General features: G+C 38.0%; 1 protein-coding gene across 2 annotated transcripts in view; it reads left to right on the top strand.

The window, feature by feature from the left end:
- Positions 1-11,433: 11,433 nt before the first annotated feature.
- Positions 11,434-19,616, top strand: part of LOC113647866 (SRY-box transcription factor 13) — a 33,249-nt gene continuing 25,066 nt past the window's right edge. Inside the window, exons 1-2 of one of the 2 annotated variants that reach the window (XM_027154848.2) lie at positions 11,434-11,572; positions 11,732-11,789. The gene's annotated coding sequence lies outside the window, so the exon portion shown is untranslated. Of the gene's footprint in view, positions 11,573-11,731; positions 11,790-15,880; positions 16,045-19,616 lie in introns of those variants that run through there. The other variant, XM_027154850.2, reaches the window with a different exon arrangement.

Genomic DNA, 19,616 nt, shown 5'->3' with positions numbered 1-19,616 from the left:
CTCTATCATGTAACACAGTGCTGTTATTTGTATTTTATTATATGCTTTAAACGAACCCTAACAGGAGACCCCAAGACACACTGGAGAAAGTGAGAAATTAATGTCAACCCTGTCAGCATGGTGTGTGAATTCTGTCTTTGGCAGATCAACATACTCAAAGCTGCTAGGTGAGTCAATTGAAAACTTGACAAGTGATGAAAGTGCAATGCTTAGACAAACAGATTGTACATATCTGTCATTTACATGACTCATCATCTATCAGTCAGACAACATCCGCAATAAAGGCTGACACAACCTGGACTTAGTGTGTATCGGTGTCTTGTTACAGCATGATCTGTTTGAGTTTGAGTGTCTGCCACTTCCACAAAAACACCAGATCTCTTTCCGCATGATTTCCGTGTTTTGTTTGGTGTTATTTATTTATTTATTTATTTATTTATTTATTGACCACTTTTTGGAGTCTTTGAATGGAGTGCAACAGATGGTGCATTAATGCAAACATGCAACAGGACAAATTTCTTTCTGAAGGAATCCAGCTTGTCTTGTATGTCTGAAAAATATCATTTCATGTAACATCTCTGACTCTTAATGTAAAGTATAATCATGCTAGAAATCCTTTTATGGAGCATTAAAAGATGCTCAGATGTTGGATGAACCAAACATTGTCCATATTGAGTAACAAACTATGTGAATGACTGTAGATAAAAACAGAAATGCGTCGAGACTTTTTAAAAAAAATCAATCCTGAATTTCTTAAAGAAGTGCATGCACCAGAATCCATGCACCATATCAGATTTATCAAAATGTATCACTAAATATTATTAAGTGTGTATTTCAAAGCTTTTGCTAGGTTTCCCTATGCCAGGTTTTTTTATGTAAAATATTAAATTCCTCTCATGTTTACATGCCCTGCTGCTTCCTTCTGGCATACTGGGCATTTCATAGCCTTAATTTCATGTTGCCACATGATTGGCTCTTATATTTTATGACACAATAATCCTTGATTGCTAAGTGTTTAATACTAACTCTGACTTTACAGTGTTTTTCTTTTTTTTTAGCTTCCTTTCAGTAAAAAAAAAAGTTTACAGTCACTTGAAAGAAAGTGTTCAACACCCCAAACAAACTAGGTGACCCTTTTGTTCTCTCAGTCTAACATGATGGCAGATGCCATGTTTTCTGGAGGTTTAAATGTTTGCCAAGTTACCAAAAAAACCCTCTCATCCAAGTCTTTTGTGCTTTTTCGTCTACCCATGAGCCCCAGAGACTGGGCCTCTGCCTCATATCGACATGGCCAGGCTGTGGGAAACTCCATGACCGAGCCTGTCATGGTCGGCTTAGCTGTCTGTGGCTCTCGGGATTTAGTCGAAGGAAACGCTGCCCGGGTCAGATCACTATCCTGCCTGATCCCGTGAGGCCTTCCTGTTCCAGCGGGAGTGATTGTTAGAAGCAGCTCTTTTGTTTGGTCTCTCCTCATGACCTGTCTCGTACCTTAGCTCTGACCAGCCAGGTGGCTGCCCGGCTCACATCTCAGTACCTCACCACCCACAAGGATCAGTACACACACGCACACACAAACATTATATATATATATATGTGTGTGTGTGTGTGTGTGTGTGTGTGTGTGTGTGTGTGTGTGTGTGTGTGTGTGTGTGTGTGTGTGTGTGTGTGTGTGTGTATAAAACTACACATGCTGTCTAGATTACCAGAAATGTACAAAATCCTCGGTGCAACACAATCCTTTAATGCTAAATTAAGCCTTTTTTAAGTTACTGCTCATCTGATTCTTTTAATTGCAGAGGCATTTCAACGTGTCCTTTTTTCCACCTCATTATTTATTTCTGTTATGAATTTCTAAATAGCATAGGCAAAAAAGGCAGAATTTGAAATATTTTGAATATAATTAACTTTTTTCGATCGGCAACATAGTCAAATCTATGCCATAAAAATACAGTGCACTTTTAGAAAACTTTACTTATCCTTATCGCTTTTATACACGTGTTGTTTTTTTTCACGTGGTAGTGTTAATATAATCTAGAACAATCTGTAAGAACGATCTTTTAACCCTTTAATGGGTTTTATTGGCATAATATCATTGTAGTACTTTATTTCCACGAAAGTATACAATATGGTTCTATTGTGCGAGATATTTGTAAAATAGAGTAAAAATATATACATAAAATCTTAAAAGGTTTATTCAAAAAATGTTAGACGTATTAAACATTTGCCTTTTAATTGACAATAAAAAGGCACAATTTGAAAAAAAATAGACACATTAGGAGGAAAAATTGCTAAATAACTTATAATAATAATAATAATAATAATAATAATAATAATAATAATAATAATAATAATAATAATTTGATTTGTTTTTTCTACTTAACATTCCATACTTTTCAATGATCCATTCATTGTGTTATATTTACACAGCCTTGAAAGTCTCATTGTAGCATTATAATGAGTCGTTTTTAATTCAGATCTTCCCCGTGTTTCAGTTCTGTCGAAGTCTCGCTGATGAATCGTTCTTTACAGTGTTTGAGAATCTCGTATCTCAAGAGGTTTCACCTTCAACACCAGCCATAACCTCCACACTCGCTCCAGGCTTACAGTACTTTAGAAAAAATGATCATGTTTTCCAGTGAAAAATGGCTCAGAACGAGCAGTTCGTGACATTACGTTGTTTCTTATCTTGTTTAAACAGCACAGCAGCAATACATAGTACCTTCATATTTCTACAATTAACGCATGCAATAATCTCCAGCTTCTGATAAGGCCTTTTGTTTGAACGTTCAGGCCGAGGAAACAGAGAAGCATTTTTCATTGTTCTAACTCTTTTGGCTATAACGTGCTGTGGGAAAGGTGGGAATCGGTCCAGGGTATAACCAAAGGTGAGAAAGTGTCCGTCCTTTGTCTGAGCAAATAATGACCGAGTTCCAAACATGCCTGCTTTTCAGCACCATTTTAACATCACCATGCTGTTAAAAAGTCGATGATAGGAGACGGGGTCGTGAAAGTGCAACGTGGGACTTCTGGTAGTTTATATTAAAAGCAAAGTGGGTTAGATTTACTTAAATCTAGTGCCCTTACGAAGAGGGCTGCGCAGGTGTTCACCTAATTGCTTCGACGCTGTGTCCGTTATTAACCTAAACCCGATATCATCCATTTGCATGAATAGTCAAATGGGCTTGCTGAAAGTGTTAGTCGTATTTATTGCTTTATGCAAACGACAAAAGAACTTCTCACCCTTCGTGCCTCTAAAATGGGCCATTTCCCTCTTTTTACAACTAGCTTTCTGTTTATTTGTCAATAAAATACACTCACACAGACACACATACTGTGGTGGCGACTCGGTATGGAGTGCTTAAATGTTCAGAACAAAAGACCTGCAGCAGAGCGAAAAGAGACGAGGAACAAAAAACAAACGAGTAATGAAATTATAACAATACAGACAGAGAGAGAGAGGTACACGAACCACAATGGCAGGGAACAATCGTGCTGCATCAATGGAAAAAAAAGGAGGGGGGGTGGACCTGGACAATAGGGCCGGTGACAGCAGGACAATAGGCGCACTGTTTTCAATTAGACATTATCTCATACACCGAGTGGCAGGTCTCATTGTGCCGGGGGCTATTTTCAGGGCCGGCTTTGTGTGGGCCACCGCCAATATTCCCTTCAGCCCCCACAGAGAGAGTCGGCCCTTTTATTCTCTCCACTGTTTGTTTTTTGCTCAGCACTAAACTGTGGGTGGCTGAGAACAAACTGTCTACAGAAAAAGAAAAAAGACGATAGGGTCCTACCTTTGCCTTCGTTGCCATTAGACAATTAGATTAGACACGGATCTAAGCTGGATGCGCTCAGACTTGTATGAATTTATCAGACGTGTATATTTCATGAAGATTTGTTTCCTCATCACTGGACGTGACCTCGTATAGTGTCTCCACACGGATATGGAGCCTGTTGCCTGTGCTTTGTTCCTTGACATAATAAAGCAACCTTTCGAAGCTGATTTTAGGTCTGCACTTCTTTAAAGGTCCAGAAACGGTTCTTTGTCAAGGTGTGTGGTTCTTAGAAGAACCTTTATCATTCATGAAAGGTTTCCACAGCACAAGGTTCTTTGTTGTGTGAAAATGTTCTTAAGACTGTAAAAAGCTTCTTTATGGCACTAAGAATAATTGGGAGACAATTACTGAAAGGTTCTTCGGTGGCATCGCTGTGGAAACACCTTTGTGGTTCTTTCTGTCAGTTATTTTTATGAGTAATAATAATGGTATAATATGATCTCCTTCTCAACAAACCATCTGGTCTGGTCTATTATATAGGTTCTTGATGACGCATCACAGATGCTCTCGGTGTCCTAAAGCTGAAAGAAAAACTCCACCTTGAATCGAGTTCAATATTTAATTCAGTTCAGTTTAGTTTTATTTATATGTCGCTTCAACAGTAGACATTTTTACACAAAGCAGCTTTACAGAAATGTGTCAATTTCTGAATAACGGTGATGAGGAAAAACTCCCTCAGATGAAATTAAGAAGAAAGCTTGAGAGGAATCAGACTCAAAAGGGAATCATGTTGTCATCTGGGTGACACCAGAGAGAATGGTTATACTGCTTGAATCAACTCTACATCATTAAATCTAGTCATTAGGAAATGTTTTTGGGTAATGCAACTGTTAACTAAAGAGCAACATGTCAATCAAAGTGTGCCCAATTAATAAAATTGACATGATTATGATTTCATTATAAAATTAGTTTTTTATTTTTTTTTACTTTATTTCTCTTCTTATACGAACAGTATCGGTCAACACTCTGATGGTTCTCGTAGCCGTTTCCTGAAAAACCCTTCGCCGCATGGCATGCAGTAAGAGTTGGCTCCAGCAAACTTTGGAAGATTTGAAAGATTTTTATCGCTATGTACGATTCATTTGCATTTGTATCTTTTGCATGAACCAGTTCTCAAATTTTCTTAAACTAGGCTGGTTGTTTTTGGTATATATATATATATATATATATATATATATATATATATATATATATATATATATATATATATGTGTGTGTGTGTGTGTGTGTGTGTGTGTGTGTGTGTGTGTGTGGCATCGTCACATATAAAGCTTTCTAATGAGATAACATTTGAGGATAGGTCACCTGAGCCATTTGCAATTCTGGCTTTAACCTCATTTGGGGCAATAACCGAATTTAGCTAGCTTGATATGTCACATGCGAATGTTTTGGGTTGTTTAATATATTTGAATTGTAAACTTGTTTGCTGCTGCTTGACGGCGGAAGCAAATTTGGAATAGGTTGCGGTCTTCCAATGGTTTCTCAGAAATAATGTGCTCGATGTTATCGGACAAGTGTTGATTTTTTTTTCACTCGCTTCGGCTGTTCTCTATCAACCCAAATGTGCTGTGGTATTATGTGAGACTCGATCTCTGTATATGTTCCATGTTTCATTCGCAGTTTGGTGAGGGCATCATGTTTTTTTTTGATGGAGGCGGGGTGGGGTGGGCTGGGCTGGTGCATGGGGTGTAGAATGCACACATAGACAAAACTTCTATATTGGTTTGGGTGTAATCAAAAATTGTACTAGCCAAGCAAAAGAGGTATATCATGTGGTTTTCTTTCCTCTCCTGCTTTTTTCTCTCTCTCTGCACCACACAGCCTCTGCCTCTGATGGTACTGCAGGCTTGGTATCCAAATGAGGTCATTACCAAAGGTCATGGAACATCGTAAATGATGTAGTAACACTTTAGAAGAAGGATAATTATGGTATAAAGTTCTGGTATAAAGTTAACATGAATACAACTTAGAGGCAGTAAAGGTTTAGGTTCAGCTATATGACACTGATAGAGTTGAGGTCTATGTTTTGTTAATGTGATAAATAATGTTAACAAATATGATAGAGTGAGATTATTTTTACATTTTTATCATTAATTATGTTTACCTTCTGCTCTATGTTTATGTTCTGTAAAGCTGCTTTGAGACAATGTCTATTGTAAAAAGCGCTATACAAATAAACTTGAATTGAATTGAATTGAATTGAACATGAAAACATCACAATCACCTTAAGGTTGATTATTTTTTAAAAACAGCTAATCCAAAAGTGTTTTATTCCTCTTATAGTATAGCAGTTTGAACATACAGTATTTACACTGATCGACGCTGTTTATTGTCTTTTGTGTATTATCTGTTTGGTGTAACTTTTTGTCCTGCACTGTCTTGTCTGCCTTGTTTGACCTGTCCTGCACTGTTTACACCAGGTTACACAGTTGAACTTTATTTGTCTAGGACTACTTACGAAGTCCTTAGCTCTGACTTTGTTTTATGTAGCACCATGATCCTGGAGAAACGTTGTCTCATTTCACTTTATACTGCAACAGGTAATGGTTGTAATGACAATAAAAGCTTCTTGACCTCTTGACTTGACTTTAGTTTTCTAGCTATGATCTCCCTCCTTCTCTCCATCCACATCCATATACATCCATCCATCCATATTTTGTAGCATGTATCTACAGCCATCCACCCACCCATAAATCCATATGTTTGTAGCGCTTATCCACTTCCTTACTCCATCCATCCATTCATCTATTTTTCTGTAGAGCTTACATTCCTACATCATTCCATGCCTTATCCATCCATCCATCCATCCATCCATCCATCCATCCATCCATCCATCCATCCATCCATCCATCCATCCACCCATCCATTTTTCTGTAGTGCTGATCTCCATCCATCCATCCATCCATCCATCCATCCATCCATCCATCCATCCATCCATCCATCCATCCATATATACAGTATAGACTGAAGACTTTCCTGTAGTGGAAAACCCAAAGCGACAGCCTTACTTCGGATTGTTACAAAAAGGTAAAGGAGGCTGGAGTTTAAATGAAAGGACTAAATGTTAAATAAACTCCTCATCATATCACAGATGAGATATTTTTCTCTTTTAAAGAACATTGCAGTTTGAAATCTGTCTGAAACGTCCAGACTTTCCACCACACAAGCTGAGCTGGTCTTATAGAAGCGATAACACCTTATTAAACATGAATGAACAAACATGAATGATTTGCAGCTGAACAACTACCAGTAATGCTGTTTTATTAATTCAATCAATAAATCAATCAATCGTTTAAAACTTCCATCATAACGGTGTATATTTTTGTTTTTTAACCTTTGATCTCCACAAACATACATGAAACTGGGATTAACGTAGGTACGGGGATCATTTCTTTGCACCCACACAGTAAAAACAACAACAACAACAAAAAAAAACACAGACACAGTTACACTTCTGACAGGAAGGAGAGGCAAAGGCAGTGTGTAGTTGTGAAGTGTGATAAGGCAGTAAACAGACAAGCATCACAGTAATGCTCGAGAAAGCGTTTAATGTTGGCTTCCTGTATTCTCGCTGTCGGAGTCTTTATTGCTTGTTTTAGACTATTGAATACTATAAAATATGCGAGTTGTCAGAGGTGCGAGTTGAAGATTTTCATAAGACAACCGCTGGGAATCGGCTCATCAGCGGTTAACTTTCTGCACCTTTCCATTATTGCTCTCTTGAGCAGAACGCTTGACCCGTAATTGCTTGAGTGATGCAGTCAAGCTCACTTATAAGACAATTTGGATAAAAGTAGATTCTGAACTCGTTCAAACCCGTGTGGTTCTGAGCTTAATACCAAACACTCAGCTCTTATACACATTTTCCGAGTGCGATATATGATGGACTCCTGATGGGTACTGAAGAAAAAAATGAAGCTAGAACTAGAAAAAATAAACTGCTACAATTTTGAAAAGAACCGAAACCAAGAAATTGATACTGAACCCTTATAGGGTCAAAATGGAATTTCACTTATTTCAACACTTTTGTGTGTGTGTGTGTGTGTGTGTGTGTGTGTGTGTGTGTGTGTGTGTGTGTGTGTGTGTGTGTGTGTGTGTGTGTGTGTTTTATTGTTCAATTACAATCATTTGGAATTCGATTTTTTGCTTTCTCACCCAATCATTTTGTGTTCCTCTCAATAATTTTTGTTGTTTCTTGCAACAATTTTATACTGTAATGTTGCCTTGTGCGTTCCCTCAGAATCATTTTTGCTTTCCCTCAAAATAAAGCTGTAATTTTTGCCATTCTGTCCTAATAGTTTTGATTCCTTAGCTTTGCATTTAATTTAATTCAATTCTATTTTATTTGTATAGCATTTTTAACAATGGACTTTATCACAACACAGCTTTGCCAGGAATTTATAAAGTTCATTTCAATTTCAATTTCTATTCTTTCTTTGTCTATACAAAGAAAGAAAGTGATTTCATTTGTATAATAATCTTTGTCTTTCGCTTCAATACTTTTTCATTCTATTCAAATCATTTTTACGTCCCTTTTTTGTTCCGGCTCATTATCTATGCACTACCTTGGAATCGTTTTTGCATTCATTCACAATAGATTTGCATGATCTCACAATAGTTTTGCTGTCCTTCTAAATAACTATTCCAAGATATCAGAATAGTTTTGCATTTCCGCACAATACGTTTTGAATTCCATTACAATAGTTTTTTGTTAGCACATAGAAGTTCTCATTTTGCCCAATCCATCACAATACCTTTTAATATTTTTTTATCAATAATAGTTAATAGTTAAGTGATAACTTGCATTGGAATTTTTGCACTGTGGTGCAACAGTTTTCGCATAATCGTGCAATAAGTCTTACATTGTGTTGCAACAGTTTTTGCATTACCTTGCAATAAATTTTGCTTTCCGTTGCATTCACTTCTGTCTGGCAGAAATGTTTGCTCTTATTCGAGATTGTTGTGCCTTCCCTGGCAATAACATATTTGCATTCGATCACAAGGTTTGTGATAACTATTGAAAAACATAAAAAATGTAATTTGTGCATTCTCTCCCAGGTTTTGCATTACCTTTTGTATTGACCCAGTTACCTTGCTTCAAATTGTTATAAATAAAAAAATTGTTTTTGAAAATATTAAATAATAGTATTATGTATTAATTTGTTTATTTTATTTTATTTATTTTTATTCATTTCTGCCATATTATTATTGTAAGCAAGTCAATCGGTCATCACACGAGTAAAAATAAGTAAGGTTTTGCACTCAGCAACATAAATATATTTTCACATCCTGCTGCTGCTCGACTGCAGGACAAACCAGAGTTATATTTACACCATGGACTCGTTGAGCTGTTCAAATAAATCTGTATCACTTTAACTTTCACTTTTTTGGGTTGTATACAGTGTATAAAGTCCATGAGTCGGCTGATTCAGTGCTCTGTTCCTCGCTTTGTGTGTGTGTTTGTGTGTTAGATAAGTGTTCCTTTGTGTAACTGTGAAGGCCACAGTGCATTTAGCGACTGGACAAAAAACCTATCTCTCGTCAGAGAAAGCCCTCTGAGTATGGTCAGTATATCGGCCGTCTCCCTCGCCGCCTCACACAGCTCCAGGCCAGATAATCCTCCAGGCCTAAGACGAGAATGAACGAGGAGGCTGGAAGGGAAAAAAGTCACCAACTTCACCTCAAGGAGAGATAAAGGTGAGAGACCTGAAAAGCACTGAAGCGAACAAAGGTCGCAAGAGCCTATTCGGATAAAAACCCAAAGAGCTGTGCTGTCTCTGTGACAAGAAAGGAAGAAAGAGTGGTCAGAATAAAAGGGAAAAGAAATGAAAAGGGCAATAAAAAAATCTGGAGAACAAAGATGGAGAGAAAAAAGAGCGGAGAAGGAATAATGGACTTAGAGATGAAAATGGTAAGAATAGAAGAGGTGAAAAGGGTGAAAGAGAGATGGGGTGAACAGTGGAGTGAGTGGTGTGAATGGAAAGGGAAAAAATGTTGACAAAGAAAGAAAGAAAGAAAGAAAGAAAGAAAGAAAGAAATCTAAGGGAAAGTATATAAATAAAATAAAATAAATAAAATACAAATACAAATAAAAATTGTTTGAAACTTGGGGGAAAAACAACACTGAGATGGAAAGATGGACTTGAAGAGAAGAGGTGGAGGTAGAAACAGAATAAGGTTCAAATAGAAAAATGATGGACACAGAAAGATGAGGAATGAAAGGAAATGGACTGAAGAAAAAAGTGGTGAAAGATGGTGAAGAGCGGAGAAAGAGAACGATTGAAGAGCGAGCGAGCGAGAGAGAGAGAGAGAGAGAGAGAGAGAGAGAGAGAGAGAGAGAGAGAGGTAAAAGGTTCCGTAATCCTGCAATGGTGGTTGTCGAGCGTCGCCATGGCAACAGGCACAAAAGCGCGCGGTTTCCTATTGATGGCTAATTGTATTCCTCGCAGCTCTTTTGTTAATTGTTGTCTGCTCGGCTCCCACTTCCTGCTGGGCGGCCGCACAAAGGCAGGAACAGAGGGGATTAGAAAAGGCACAATGGCACTGGACTCTCGGGCCGGAGAAGCTGCGGCGAGCCGTGAGCGCACATGCGGGGAAAATGCGACTAAAAGAGACGTTACAAAAAGCTTGGGTTCAAAACCATCGAGTTCACCTGGGTAATTCACTCAAGGTGGTATCCCCTTGTTCCCCCTCCGTGAGCGCAGATGGCATCACCCACGTGTCCAGCTGAGCGCGCGGCCCATAAACACGCTCAGCTCCTGCAGTCACATTCGGGATAGTTCACTATGATGGTTCACTATGATGGTTCACTATCTTAGTTCACTATGATGGTTCACTATGATAGTTCACTATGATGATGGTTCACTATGATGGTTCACTATGATAGTTCACTATGATGATGGTTCACTATGATGGTTCACTATGATAGTTCACTATGATGATGGTTCACTATGATAGTTCACTATGATGATGGTTCACTATGATAGTTCACTATGATGATGGTTCACTATGATGGTTCACTATGATGATGGTTCACTATGATGGTTCACCATGATGGATCTAGTGTCGCTCCCCATGAGCAATTCCACATGACCACAGTGTACTACTGTCCCCTTATTAAGTCCATTACACTAAGTCACAAACTGCCTTGCGTTTTAATGTTCTTTCTGCTTTATTCGGATGAGTGAAAAGTGCACAAGTGTTTAATACTCATTTAGTTAAACTCTTTTTATCCAATCTTCTGCCAAGATAACAATGTGTGTCAAAGATGATCAAAATATACATGACACAAGAAATACTACTACTACTACCACTAATAATAATAATAATAATAATAATAATAATAATAATAATAATAATAATAATAATAATAAGTTACATATAGCAGAAAGAAAGAAAAAAGAGAAAGAAAGAATAAAATGATTGAGGATACTAACAACAACATAATCATCATCATCAACAACAGTAATAATAATAATAATAATAATAATAATAATAATAATAATAATAATAATAATAATAATAAGTTAATAGTTTTCGTGTCTGTTGCTCAGCAGGTTTACTGTGTACTGACATGAGCTTTCCCTTTAAGAGGGAGGTGAACGGCAGGAGACAGAAACGCTGGACACACACACACACACACACGCGCGCACACCAGAAAGTGACTTGTGTATGCCGTGACACCGGACAGCGCCTAGACGTTTAGACGGTAGCGCGAGCTGTAATGATCTCGAGCTGTGTGTGATTTTTTCTTTTAAACGCGTGACTCCGATCAAAGCTTTCTCTCTCTCTCTCTCTCTCTCTCTCTCTCTCTCTCTCTCTCTCTCTCTCTCTCTCTCTCTCTCTCACTGGAGAAAAACATCACATTAACGCATGCGGTTTGTGTGACTCCGCAGAGGAATAAGAAGTTCTGGGTATTTTTCTGGCCAGCAGCACGGTTTCCCCTGGAGTGTGGTAAGTCTAAAAGTTTACGCGTGGTTCGTAACGTGACGAGGGGAGGGGAGGAGGTGAGGGGAGGGGGTGGCTGAGCGTGTGTTTTGCATAATGTTGGTTAATTTACACGAGGGAAAGTTAGTGATTAGACTTGGCTCAGTGTGAAGGCTGTGTGTGGTGGATCAGGTTCAGAAACCTCTTCTGGATCTCCAGTCTGGTGTCACTTCTTTAACCCAGCACGGGTCTGGAGCACAGTGTTAGTTTTTCACCATGCACTAACACTAACACTAACACTAACACACTGTGCTGTGTGCATGTGGCCTTTCTGCGCTCGTGCTGCGTACAAATTCATTCCGCTCCTCAGCACGCGAGCCCGTGGCACCGGTTAATGCCCCAGAGAAACGGGAGCTGCGCGCTGATGCGTGTGTCAGGGCTTCACGTCTTGTTTTTGTCACGTGACATCTGTAACTTTGTTTGTATTGGGCTGTAAACAAGACCGGAATCTGATGCAGTTTCACGTGTGTACGAATTTTATACCAACAATAAGAAAATGTCACCTGCTTCTTTACACGTGACAATGATCACGTACATACATTTCTTTCTTTCTTTCTTTCTTTCTTTCTTTCTTTCTTTCTTTCTTTCTTTCTTTCTTTCTTTCTACTCAAACATCTCTTCTTTCTTTCTTTCTTTCTTTCTTTCTTTCTTTCTTTCTTTCTTTCTTTCTTTCTTTCTACTCAGACATCTCTTCTTCTTTCTTTCTTTCTTTCTTTCTTTCTTTCTTTCTTTCTTTCTTTCTTTTGAAAGTTTCTGTATACTGTATTTTTGGAGTAAACTCCATAGATGGAGGTGAAATGTTCACCTTGTGGTGTTCACCATGTTCTAGGTCGTGCTCCTCTTCCACCCTGTTGTAGCTAGTGTACAGTGTAGGACAGTGATATGTGGTATGAGACGTAGTCACGGTACGTGCAAATGTGCGACTGGGTAAAAAGCTTTTTATCTGATGGAAGGTACAGGTTGTAGATGTACATCTCTGTGTGCCGGACCAGCAAAACGTGTTGGGTTTAAAGAAAGCATCCAGCTGGAATAGCAGCAACAGTTAATCTGGCAGCAAGGCAGCAGTATCCATGCACTCTCACACACACACATACACACACATCAGTCATGTTGCCTCACTCCTTTTAGGCTCTGTTAAGTGTCTCTGCAGGTTAAGAAGGGCACATCTGTACAGAGTTGCCCTGCAGGCTGTCACGTTCACAGAGACACTTGGTCTAACTCACTGCTCTGTGATGTTTAGTCTAATGAGCTGCTGACACGCTGTAATCAATTTCTCCTGTTAGTGAACAACGAGGTTAAAGGTCATGAGGAATTTCAGTGCTCTGGTCTCATACAGGAAAAGGAAATTAAACTGTCAGACAGTCACCTTTCTGTGTGAGTGTGTGTTCGGGATCAGAGTATGAGACTGTCGCTCGCTGTGTCAGACCACAATTCTCTGGGACATCATTTCTGTGATGTCACTGGGTCCGGAGTGAAGATTCCCGGTGGAGGAAGCTGGCAAAGTGGCTGCGAGTGTTCACAATGCAGCCTGACAGCAGGGAGTCCCTGACCTTTTCCTCCACCATTCCACCAGTCTCTTTCTTTTTCCTCCATCCATCCCTCCATTGCTCTTTCTTTCTTTCTTTCTTTCTTTCTTTCTTTCTTTCTTTCTTTCTTTCTTTCTTTCTTCCCCCTTATTCTCTCTCTCTCTCTCTCTCTCTCTCTCTCTCTCTCTCTCTCTCTCTCTCTAACTCTCTCCTCTATTATCTGTGATCTGTCCTTTTGTCTTTCTTCCTCTGACATACAGTTTGTTTTTATGTCTGTCTCTGACATGCAGCTTGTTTTTCTTCCTTTCTTTTTTCTATGACATTGTTTGCTTTTCTTTCTCTCACCTCTCAGCATTTTTTCATTCAATTTTTTTCCCCAGGAGAGGATTATATGTTTCTTTGTCTTCTTTTTTCTTGCTCTGTTGACACCTGGTTTAAGTGATTAATTTAACAACTCCCTGAAGGAGCTATGATATATCTTTGGTGAATTTCTGTTGGATCTCTGATAGATCTCTAACAGATCAATGATAGATCTCTAAGAGATCTCTGATAGATCTCTAACAGATCTCTGATAGATCTCTAACAGATCTCTGATAGATCTCTAACACATCTCTGATAGATCTCTAACAGATCTCTAACAGATCTCCTGAGAGATCTCTAACAGATCAATGATAGATCTCTAACAGATCTCTGATAGATCTCTAACAGATCTCTGATGGATGTCTCATGAATTTCTGATGGATGTTGGACTGTTTAGAGTCACCTGTCTCAACTTGATCTGTGCTTCTGTCCCAGTCAGGAAGTTTCTTTCAGGTGAAACACAGCAGCATTACGTAACTCCACTGGACCATTTTGGGCCCAGTGATAGCCTCCTAATCACACTTCCTTTGCTGTCGAGATCTGCGGAGAGACCAGAAGTGCACTTCGTCCTGTTTTCAAACTTCGACCTTATACGCTCAGTGCCACATTGTATTTTTTTTCCCTCAGTGTCCTATTGAACTCCAGGTCTGATGAGAGCAACCGTAACAATGGCTTGTGAAGTGTGTTTCCTCCGGGCCTGAAGCCTCGTCAATGAGATCAAATGAGGCAGTCTTTCAAAAACACACAAAGATATGCTTGCATTGTCGCTGTCCATCAAATCCTCTGTGTGACTTTGTCACTTAATCTTCTTTGTTTCATGTGTCACTAGGAGTAAGAAAGTAATGCAGTCGGTTAGTATATGTCATTGTCTTTTAGTGAGAAACGGAATGTATCATGCTTTGTTCTGTCTTGAGTTTCTAACAAGTGCTAGAACGGTATGAAAACATGGCATGTTGTTAAATATAGTGCTTTTTTAAAGACTAATACGACATTGTGATCATTGAGTCCTAGGATATTTTTGGAAATCGGCTTTGTTAGGACACTTGTCCTCGGCTTACCAGACCATGAAAAACTTTCCCGTCAGTTAAATCGGTTTGTTTAAGTTTTTCTTACATCTACTACTTGAGCATTTATGACAAGTAGTAGACTTAACTGTGTTTACAGAAAGTAGCATAAAATGCAAATTCAATGAAGCATGGTTCAAAATGTCAGTCTAAACCCTACACACACACACACAGCAGATAGGAATCAAAATCGATTAGAAGAAGACACCAGGTTGCCAGGTATGATGCACAGTTTTCAGACCAATTTGAACTCGGGCCAAACGGTGGAAATGTAACTTGTACACATTCACTTTACAAACCTGGTGAGATTTTTTTTTTTTATTTCCTTTGACTCTTGGTTTCCAAAAAAAAAACAAAAAAACAGTCATGCTGAAACCCGTCTATTCTCACAGAACTGCACCGCTGATCGCTGTCATTCTTGTTAGAGCTGAAATTATTTTAGTTTTTTTTTAAAAGAAAATAAACATTTTGGTTAAATTTTTTTTTTGAAAAAAAGGAAATTGTTTACAACATAAACATAAATAATAAGTAAACATAAAAATATCTCAAATTTGCACTTTGTGTGTTTGCTCGTTATTTATAGTCGATTATATTTGCAGTATATAAAATTTCTATAGAAAGTAATGCGAAAAAAGTTACAAAATCTAATTATTTTAGTGCATTTTCTCTCATTTAACCACCAAATAACCTTTAATCCTTTGTTTGATATTTTAATCTGTAACTTAAAACTATTTTTTTTTCTATGTTCACATGGATTAATGCAACCTGTGACATTTTTCTTTAGTTTTTTTCTTTTAAAGACCACTGGGGCATGAAAAACAAATTGTTTCTGTTTGTTTTGGTTTTAATGAATGAAATGTAAATGGTGATAATTTGTGCGTATTAGACAATGACTTCATTTGCTGCACATGGAAAGTGCTATCAACACTTTTTCACAGCAGCCCACATGTTCCCAAACACTCGTCCTCCGCTGCCACCTACCCCCTCTTTCTTCTCTCTCTCTCTCTTTCTTTCTCTCTCTCTCTCTCTCTCTCTCTCTCTCTCTCTCTGTCTCTCTCTCTCTCTCTTTCTCTCTCTCGCTCTCTCTCTCTCTCTCTTTCCCTCAGCAGTGGCATGAAGGCAGGGCAGCAGCAGAAATCAGACATAAGAGCAGAGTTCATTGAGAAGGCTGCAGAAAAAGAAAAAGGTGAACAAATAAGGCAGCAGCTAAAAGTAAATCATCCCTATTGTCCTACAGTTCAGCTGAAAGGGGGTGCCATTACTTTTCCTTGAGTAAGTATCATTACTTTTCCTATGTAAACGTCCGTGCCTTTGAGCCTGCCGATACATATTTGCATAATAACTCATGTCAGGCTGTTTTAACAGGTTACAATTTTACAGGCCTTTAAATATCTGAAGGTGTCGCTTTTAATTTATGGTTAACAAACGCTGAGGGATTTTTAAAAAATTTGTACATGTTTTCTTGGTAGAATTTCAGTCTCGGGATATTCGAGGTCTTTTGGGTTAAGCGGTGTTAAGCGCATCATGCAAAGTCAGAAGGTCTGGTCAGGCTGGGAAATGCAACAACAACAATAAATAAATAAATAAATAAATAAATAAATGAAGATAGAAAGAAGTAAATAATAAATAAATGAATGAATGGATAAATAAACAAACAGACATATAAATAAATACATTGTTATTTAACTAAATGCAAATTATTAGAAAATGAAAACTTTTCTTCTTGATATAATAATAATAATAATAATAATAATAATAAATATTATTATTATTATTATTACTTTTCAACTCTCATTTTTATAAATAAGCAGTTGAACTTCTAAGAGTTTTCTCTAGGCACAGCTCTCGGCGTGAGGGTCCTTTGCTCGGTGCGTCCTCGTTGCGGTAGCGTTTACTAAAAGCCGTAAATCTGCCTGAACAAGAATAAAAGGAAACTGATCCCTTTGAATTACAGCTTCCACTCACAACTGCCAAACAGGTTTTACTCCAAACAGGAGGCAAGACTGGTCAATATACTCACTCCTCTTTTCTTTCTTTCTTTTCTTTTCTTTTCTTTTTTTCTCATGTTATATGTTTTCTATTTTACTTTGTCTCCTTTTTTCTCTTTCCTAAGAAGGTGTTGGGAGCATTTAGGGGGAAAATGATCCTGCAAGCTTGAGCATGTGTGTGTATGTGTGTGTGTGTATGTGTGTGTGTGTGCGTGTGTGTGTGTTTTGTGACTTGAGTTTCTTTCTTTTTTCTTTCTTTCTTTAAAAAAAAAAAAATCAAACTCCAAATAATTACAAAAAAGAGACTAGAGGATGATTAAATCTATAATCATTTCTCTAGCAGCGTTCAGACATTTAAAGAAAAATTTTAAAGTAGCAGTAAGCGTCCTTGCGTGCTATTTGAATCCGTACGGCGTGGAGATAAAATTGGTTTTAAATAAATGAATAAATAAAGTATTTCATGACGTTTGAATCTGTAATGTTGTCAACCGCACAGATTCGGAGTCTTCTTTAATATCTCGTCATAATTGCGGTTTAAAACTTGACTTATTTCTTTTTAAAAATGTAAAAGTTCCAGGTTGATAACGTATCAGGATTCCACGATCATTTCTGAAGCCATCGGTGCGTTTCTTTTTTAAAATGTAGATTTGACTTTAAATGAAATGTAAATGCTGAGGATTGCTGTGTTTCAGGTAAACACGTTCCTCATTTGTTTAAAGAATACAGTTATACAAAATACAATATATATATATATATATACATGCACGCGCACACACACACACACACACGCACACACACACTTTATTTTTTCCTCTCTGTGTGATAACTCTTTGTGTGTGTTGGACATGTAATAAAACACCTCTGTAACTGATTGGTTTAATAATTTCTCCAGCAGCATAAACTCAAATTTGGTGTTATACCTCGCAGAATCCCTCACAAGGCGCGCTAGTGTTACGAGAGATAAGATAAGGCGAGAGCGGCCTCGCAATCCTGCTCGTTTTAGATGCGGACATTACCGACAGATTTGTTTGGACTTTTATTTTGTTTGGTTATTTGTGTATTCATTCCCCTTTTCACAAACTGGAATAATTCACAACAGTTCTTTGAGCACAGCAAGGGCTTTCAGTGGCAAAGAATGTGCCATGGAAATATCACCGCAAGCCCATTTGCATGTCCCCCTCCGTCCCCACGAGAACACCGACGCCATTCATATCGTTCGATAACTTACTAACCCACTATACTTCATGATTTGGTTAAAATAAACCAAAGACTGTTGGATATATTTATTTTATTGCCGTGTAAAACGTGTACAGGGAGAAATCTAGTTCTGATACGAGACCTAGGTTTTATTCCATCCATGAAGAGTGACAGTTACACTTTATTGTAGTGTTTTCACTTCATTACCGAGGAAGAAATAACTGGTTTGTTGGCGTCGCTTCGACTGACTCATCCGGCACTGTAACTGAAACGTATAATCATTAAAGTGTGTCAGATGATGCCGTGTAAAGTTAGAGAAAGTCGGAAATGTGGGTTAAACTTCTTTCATTCCTGACAACAATCTGTATGTGAGTGTTTAATTATTTTACATGATTAAACAAGAGAGATATAGTTAGTGTGGGTTAAACATGATTTATACCCGGTTTCTGTTTTCTGTTTACACACACACACACACACACACACACACACACACACACACACACACACACACACACACACACACACAAGCAAACACACACACTAAATTCTTTCTCATCTCATTAGCTTATGAGCTCTTTTGCTTTGAGCTTATTTCCCAGTATCTCATGCAGTACCTATACTAACAGATTACATTTTTGATATTATCTTTGTCTTCTTAGAATTTTTGGTATATCAGTGGTGGGAGGGGGGGCATGTGAGTGTGTGTGTGTGTGTGTGTGTGTGTGAGCGCTCCATTCCATCATTAATGTGGTCGAGAACCACTGCACAAACTTCACACTCGCGCTCAGAAAAATATTTTCCAATGATCTTTTTTTCTTTTAATTTCCTTTCTCTCTGTTTTTTTTTTTTTCTTCAAACAGTTTCAGATCATTTTTGTTTTACAAGCTGGATGTCGAATCGAATCGCGCTCTTGACGAATCGGTTAGCGAGAGAAAGAGAGAGTGATGAAGTTACTAAGAGATACCAAATCTTCAATCTGATTACTCCTAGAACGTAATTTTATGAAACGATGATTATCAAGTTAAAAAAAAAAAAAAACAGGACATTTACCTACCACCCCGGAGTGTTCTTTAATAACAGCACACCCCAAATTGTTCCTCGTATACCGCAGCGATTTGCCACCAATTACACCGATGTTATTTATGAATGAGTGAATTAAACCGCATCTTTGTAATCTCTTTAATTACGGTTACGTTTAACCACGTGGATTGCTCCATGAAACGAGTCGGTTCATGTCATCACAGCTTTTTTTTTATTGCTTTCTCTATTATTTAACAAAACGCGGCTTTTTGTATAAACGGGAAACCACAAGTCTGTCCTGAAGACTAATTGATCCTGACACTGGAGACTCCTTCCACAAATGTCACCTTACAGAAAACCTCACCATATCAACAGTTGTGTTTTTTTTTTTCATCAAAGCATCCTGCGCACCAGTTGATTCATTTTAAGTGGGTTCAGAAGTTTTTTTTTTCCGTACAGATCTTTTTTAGAAAGCAGCTTACACACACACCGTGTTGTACAAAAGCTCATTTGAGTACGGTTGGCCTGATGTCTCTAGTCTTTGCTCTCAAGTAACAGTATTTTTTTAAGGATAATTGTGGAGTAATTTGGCTTCTAATAAAGTTCGATTTGCACAACTAACAATAATGCACTATTGGT

The sequence above is a fragment of the Tachysurus fulvidraco genome, chromosome 2, assembly GCF_022655615.1.
Source record: "Tachysurus fulvidraco isolate hzauxx_2018 chromosome 2, HZAU_PFXX_2.0, whole genome shotgun sequence".
Taxonomy (NCBI): domain Eukaryota; kingdom Metazoa; phylum Chordata; class Actinopteri; order Siluriformes; family Bagridae; genus Tachysurus; species Tachysurus fulvidraco.
The sequence above is the reverse complement of the archived record's forward strand: the minus strand, read 5'-3'. Positions and strand labels throughout refer to the sequence as shown.